General features: G+C 34.4%; 1 protein-coding gene across 3 annotated transcripts in view; it reads right to left on the bottom strand.

Moving 5' to 3' along the window:
- The window catches only part of Pten (phosphatase and tensin-like protein), a 232,732-nt gene that overhangs the window by 148,395 nt on the left and 76,924 nt on the right, over positions 1–7,413 (bottom strand). The window lies entirely within an intron of this gene.

Below are 7,413 nucleotides of genomic sequence, written 5' to 3'. Positions count from 1 at the left end.
TGTAGGCATATTTCTGTCACCTCACAAAAAGTAAACCTGGAGTGCATTGTTGTTTCCATCTCTTGAGGATTTAATTATGGTTCTTACGATGGTTATGTAGTCTAGTTCATGTAAGTAAATCTAGAGTTATGACAGAGTAGTACAGTCTTGAAATGAATAAAAGAGCCAAGACTATGTTACAGTTTAACTTTTATAAGTTACCATGTTAGCAGTGTAAATAATGTTTGTGAAGGAGAATAAAATAACTACATATGTTTAGAGAAGAAATCTGATTCGAACAGAATTCTCTGTATCACCAGCATCAACGAATGTTGACATTTTAGGCATGAGACTAGATATTATAAAGTTTCTGACGGTTATAATTATATGGCACTGAATAGTGCTTGTTGGCAACACTGCAGATAACTGTCAGAGCCACTATCTTAGCAACTGCATTATAAATAAGAAATTTGGAAATTTATCTAAAAGACATACATTGTAAATAATTAATCATTTACTTCCAAGGACAAAATCATTTCTTTATTCCATCCCTCTACCAAAGACACTATACCAAAATAGAAGACGTTCAGTAGCTGCACAGCAAAAGACCATCACTTTAGATAACACATGGCAACAAAGGACAGAATGGATACACTTCGTCACTTTTCTCATTAAGAATCGAATTTAGTAATGCTAACCATGTTGCAAAACATAAAACTATTCGGAATATGTATGATAAGAACTTTCTTGTGTTAAATATTATTAACGTACCTTGTTAACATGTTTCGACCTATTTTCGGTCATCTTCGGAACTGGTTGTTGTTGGTCTTGGCGCATCTTGTTTCCTGTGTGGGTGCGTTCGTAGTGTAGAGTCAATGAGTGTATGTGTTTTGAAATTGAGTTGTGTGTTGAGAATATCGTTGGGGTGTGTTTTCGTGTATCTGTATATTTCATATTGTTCTAGTGTGTTGAGTTTCTGGCTTTTTGGTTTGATGTGCAGTATTTCCATGTCTGTGTTGATGTCTCTGTAGGCGTGATTGGCATTTGTGATGTGTTCTGCATATGTGGAGGTGTTTTGTAATTTTGTTATGGCTGTGATGTGTTCTTTGTAACGTGTTTGAAACGATCTGCCTGTCTGTCCTATGTAGAAGTTGTTGCAGGTGTTACATTTGAGTTTGTATACGCCTGTGTGGCTGTATTTGTTTGTTTGTGTTGTTTGTGTGTTGAGATGTTTTTGTAGAGTGTTATTTGTTCTGTATGCGATGTTGTAGTTTAACACCCGCAACAACTTCTACATAGGACAGACAGGCAGATCATTTCAAACACGTTATAAAGAACACATCACAGCCATAACAAAATTACAAAACACCTCCACATATGCAGAACACATCATAAATGCCAACCACACCTACAGAGACATCAACACAGACATGGAAATACTGCACATCAAACCAAAAAACCAGAAACTCAACACACTAGAACAATATGAAATATACAGACACACGAAAACACACCCCAACGATATTCTCAACACAGAACTCAATTTCAAAACACATACACTCTTTGACTCTACACTACGAACGCACCCACACAAGAAACAAATGGGGCCCCAAGACCAACAACGACCAGTTCCGAAGATGACCGAAAATAGGTCAAAACATGTTAACAAGGTACGTTAATAATATTTAACACAAGAAAGTTCTTACCATACATATTCTGAAGTGATACAGTGTTAAAAGTTGTGTAATCAAGATGTATAAAACTATTGCTTCGTGGTGACAAATTAAGTATTCATGTTATATCAAAGAATTAGGACATTAAATTAAGACTAACTTAATCATGAACGTAACAGATAACAGAGCTTAAAAATATTAATATACTTGTGAATTACACATGAATTAATAGTCTTAATCAAATGATTAATAATTAAAGTGTATTATTCATCAGATAAATATTTTATACCGTTCTATACACATATCAAATAGTAATATGTAAAATGAATTTATAACTCCCCCCAGCAAGATTTTTAATTTTCATAGGAGCTAAAATCAAACTAAACAGAGCAAACAAAATAAATGTTATTTTTACCTTCTTCCGTCTTAATATAAGAAACTCGTCACATGGCTTTTATATAATATATTACTACAATCCCAGTCCATTTCCCAGAAAAGGGATAAGAGAAAAGGGTAAATTTTATACCAAGTATTCAATGTTTTATTAATAAAGAACTTCCAGTTGGAGCAAAGATATGGTCCAGAAATTTCATGCAATTATTTTTTTAAGTTGGTATTATTACAGCTACAAAATAACAAACAATTCCTCCCTTCTACAGTTCCTATGATAAATAAGTTTTAAATTTGCAAAACTCAGGGAGCGACATTTCCTTCATTGTACAGAGGTTGGCTTGAATGGTGATTTCAGAAGCTTCCAGATATGATCTTTTAGCAATTTTGCTAGCTTGACATAGTTCAGTTCCATTTCTGAAATCAGATTACATGTAAGACGAAATCCATTATACCTAATGACAAAATGACTTGCAAGAAAACTGAATTTCAACATGAGCCAGTTAGATCCCTATCCAATTTTTATTCAAAAGAAAGTTCTGGTAAGAACTTTTATTGCTCCTAAATTCCATTAGGCCTACTCTCGGCTGGATTTAAACCTATAAAATTCGAAACTAATAGAAAGTAAGTATAATGCATATTACTTTCTAATAAACTAAATCAGAAAATACATTAGACAAAATGAAAGTAGGGTCAACTTAAAAATGTGTAAAAAAAAAAAAAAACAATGGGTGAATTGGAGAGGAAGAGCGGAAACAAGCTGAAAAATTGAACCTAGACACAATATGAAAAAAAAAAAAAATCTAAATTATCAACCCAAAGGTAGAACAAGACTAGGAAGAACGTTAGAAAGATAGTGGAACTATAAGAAGCCATATAGTCCAATACATGAAAACATGACGAAGACAAGGACAGTGGTGGTAGATGGATGGATGGATGGATGGATGCATAAATGAATGAATGAATGAATGAATGAATGAATGAATAAAAGAAAATTAATATGAAAATAAAGAAATAGTTACAATATTGGAGGAATATAAATATATTATAATATTATATTATAATATTTCTTAATTCAATTGTTGATTAGAATGATAAACTACACTACTAAATGCTTTGATAAACTGAAAGGCAATTTTCTTAATAGTAAGTTATGAGAGTATGTTTTTAAATAAAATTATATTTAAAGACATTTCATTCTTTCATACTAATTCGATTTCATTTTTCTTTAATATAAAACGAATAAAAATGAAAATAATTACATAAAAATGTCTATAGAATTAATTAAGAAGCAATAACCCAAGAGGAGGAATTTAAATTGAGACGATATGATCTGACACTGGGATGGGAATCCGGTATGGCTTAGTGGATAAAGCATCAGCACGTAGAGCTGAAAACCCAGGTTCAAATCCCGGTGCTGGAGAGAATTTTTCTCCATTCCACTACTCTTTCATCGTACGATGACGCAGAATATCTGCATGGAAACTTCATATGTACTTCTGTACATTAAAATAATATAAACTTCATAACCTCGATTTAGCGTAATCAGACAGTAAAAAATGGTCAGAGCAAATAACTGCATTAGATGTTGGGATGAAGTGTTTTCTCTTACAAAACTGCAACCAGGCCGAGTGCCGCGTTGGAGAGCGATCTCTTTTAGGAAATGAGGAGAAGAATTTTCTCTCCTTTCCGTCCTTGCCTTTATATCCAGAAATGTTGGAACATCCATAAACCGTACATTGAGGCATTTTAACGACTGCACAGAATGAGGAAGAAACTCACTGTGGCACGTGCCTTACTGCTAGAGCTATGCAACTGCTTGGCAAAGTGACGTCATACTATTTCTAAGAAATGCTCTACTGTGAAAATGGTGGCGAGCTGGAAGTAAAAACTATTGCATTGTTGCTTTGAAGGACGAGTACATTCATTTAAAATATGTGCATATTTTTTTTTTTGTGTTCCCCTTTAACCTATGTATTGTGGGTCCCTATCACCACGGCATGGCGCGTCCTCAGGTTGCGGATAGAGGAGACGGCCTCCAGATATAGAGGGTAGCTGTGAGTATATTGAATAAGCAGTCGCGGACAGCCGATGAGGGGTGGTCCTCCAGCTTGGGGGTTGGGCGAAGGGCTAACAACCCATCACCGTAAAAAACAGCTTGTTACGAATCCTTCAAATAAGCCTCAGAATGGGCGTTCTATATGGTTGTGAAGCTTGGACTCTCACTTTGAGAGAGGAACAGAGATTAAGGGTGTTTGAGAATAAGGTTCTTACAAAAATATTTGGGGCTAAGAGGGATGAAGTTCAGGAGAATTGAGAAAGTTACACAAAATCCAGACGCCTGAGATGGGCAGGGCATGTAGCACGTATGGGCAAATCCAGAAATGCATATAGAGCATTAGTTGGGAGGCCGGTGGGAAAAAGACCTTTGGGGAGGCCGAAACGTAGATGGGAAGATAATATTAAAATGGATTTGAGGGAGGTGGGATATGATGGTAGAGACTGGATTAATCTTGCTCAGGATAGGGATCAATGGCGGGCTTATGTGAGGGCGGCAATGAACCTCCGAGTTCCTTAAATGCCAATAAGTAAGTAAGTTCCCCTTTAATAATCCTAATTATATTAGATGAAGAATACAATGCATGCAGTTCTGCATTGTGTAACTTTCTCCATTCTCCTGTAACTTCATCCCTCTTAGCCCCAAACATTTTCCTAAGCACCTTATTCTCGAACGTCCTTAACCTTTGTTCCTCTCTCAAAGTGAGAGTTCAAGTTTCACAACCATTCAGAACAACTGACTAATAGAACTGTTTTATAAAGTCTAACTTTCAGCTTTTTTTGGGGGGGGGGGGGGGGCAGACTTGATGACAAAAGCTTCTCAACTGAATAATAACAGGCATTTTCCATATTTATTTTGCATTTAATTTTCTCTCAAGTGTCATTTATATTTGTTACTGTTGCTCCAAGGTAGCCTACATGAATTTTTCCATATTATAAGCATGTTAACAAAAAATATAATAACAACAAGCACTGTTTTGATCTCCAAGTAGATTCCGTCTATCAGTCGTTTGAAGGGTTTCTTTTTCCCCTGGGTTAATACTGGAGAATTATACGTGGGTATCTGTTTCTGAACAGTCTTGGGGTATGTTGAATCCAACTTGATTGGTATTTTTCCATTTTTTTTATAACTGGTGTAATTCCTAATTTCTTTTAATGTAACAAATTTAATCATTATTTATTAAATTAAATCAATGTGATGGTGTTACGGGATAATATTTCTTGCAATACAAAGTTTTATTCGAAGTTACAATCTAATAGAAAGATGATATTTTATGTGGCTAGGTTTTATTTTTGGAATGAACCTGGGTTTAACTGGTTTGATTATAGCCATTTCAGTAACCGTCACAGTTCTGTGGGACAAATATTAACAACAATAATCGAAGCAAAACTGTATTTGCTTTATGCTTGATTTTATATATCACTGAAAAGGTTATATTATAAGTATGTTTTATTCCTGCAAAAAGACTCAGGATTATACCAAATATAAGTTTTAAAATAATCAAAGTTTCCCAAGAAAAACATGTTCAACCTGAATCCAATAAGAATAATAAGCCTACAAAAAAAGTCTGCGACTAAAGCATGATTCACAATAACGCACACAGACATATAAGCACAAAATATAACAATACAACTCTTTAATATATTAACACATATATACACAAATTATGGCTGTAGTAATATACCACTGTTTCCTCTATGTGAGAAACTTCCTTTAATATATCGTCAATTATATTTCAAATTCAGAATCATTTACTGTTCAGTTCCAATTCTGTGTCTCTGACTCATTTGTGACATCAGGTAGTGTTATGAGAAAGTTACGTAAAATGTGGAATGGAATGCCTATAGAAATGTTCACACCAGCAACATATGCTCCTTACTTATTCAAATGTTTCCAATATTCTTCCAATGAAGTTTCAAAACAAATGACGCATTGGCTTTCCATGCCAAAGACTTAGGTGTTCAAATTACAATGTGCCCAAGTAGAATTTGTGCTGCATGAAGATGAAGTTTGGGGCACATTTTTGCAATGTTCTCCCATTTCCTCTGCCAATTAGTTCCAGTTCTCTTCACGATCATCATGAGAACCCATATTGCTAACAACTCCACTATTTCTTGCTTCTGGAAAAACTGTCCCTTTCCCAGAGCTTACTATCTTTTCCCATAAGGAATAGATATGTTATTTGCATTGTCTACTGCAGCCAATTTAAAGACAGTCCATTCTTTAAAATGAGCATCTTTATTTCTTATTCTCCAGAAATCCCTCTACTAGAGCAGCAGAATTCAAAACTATATAGTATATTTTGATTGTCATAATACAGTACCTGGCCACATTATTATAATCACTCACATTTTTACTATACTTTACATATTACTTCCTCATTTGAACTCTGGTTTCCTTTCTTAAGCAGAATTCACATTACATATTTAATTTTTAAACATTATTAAGTAAAATTACAATTATAACAATGTTAATTCAAGAAATATTGATAAATAACCAACCATACCTCATTTTTACAGAAATTTCAGTATTTCATACGACCTCCTTTGGCTTTAATTACAGCTTCAATTCTCTTTGGCATGCTTACAATACACTTCTGTATTATTTCCTGGATCCTCTCATTGTGATTCAAGACATGTCTCAGCCTTTCAATAAGTCGAACTCTGGTAGTAATAAATTCTTTTGCCATCTCTCTATTTACGAGTCCCCAGACGTTCTCAATGGGATTCAAGTCCGGTGCGTTTCCTGGCCATGGCAAAAGTGGAATGTTTTTGGAAGCCAGAAACGTTTTGATTCTCCTAGCAGTGTGGCAAGGTGCACCATCTTGCATAAAAATATATTTCTCCCCATTTGGGAACCATTCGTTTAGCTGAGGGATAAGTTTGTTTTCCAATACCTGGATATACTGATCTTGTTTCATATATATCATACCATATCATATCATATTATATAGCATTCTGACAGCCTTAAGCGAAGTTGAAAATGGCAGAACTCTTGTCAGCCAATCTTGAAACGTGTTCACAATTTGTGAGAATTATTTCGAAGAACGAAAATGCAGTGTCTTCTTTATTTATTCTCTTCTTTTTCTGTTGATTATGAAGACTTTTCACAACACTTTACACTTAAAAGGAATCATGTTATTAACATATTACAAAATGATGAAAATAAGTTATATATTTTTTTATACAAATTCTTTCCACGAAGACTGAAATTGTTTGAGGCAGGATGTAGATACTGTTAAAAGAAATATTGTAAAGTACAACTCTGCTACTTTTCCAAGCACCACGATTTAACACAGAGCAGATACTGTCA

The sequence above is a fragment of the Periplaneta americana genome, chromosome 13, assembly GCF_040183065.1.
Source record: "Periplaneta americana isolate PAMFEO1 chromosome 13, P.americana_PAMFEO1_priV1, whole genome shotgun sequence".
NCBI classification, from domain to species: Eukaryota; Metazoa; Arthropoda; class Insecta; order Blattodea; family Blattidae; genus Periplaneta; species Periplaneta americana.
This window is presented reverse-complemented; position numbering and strand designations above follow the sequence as displayed.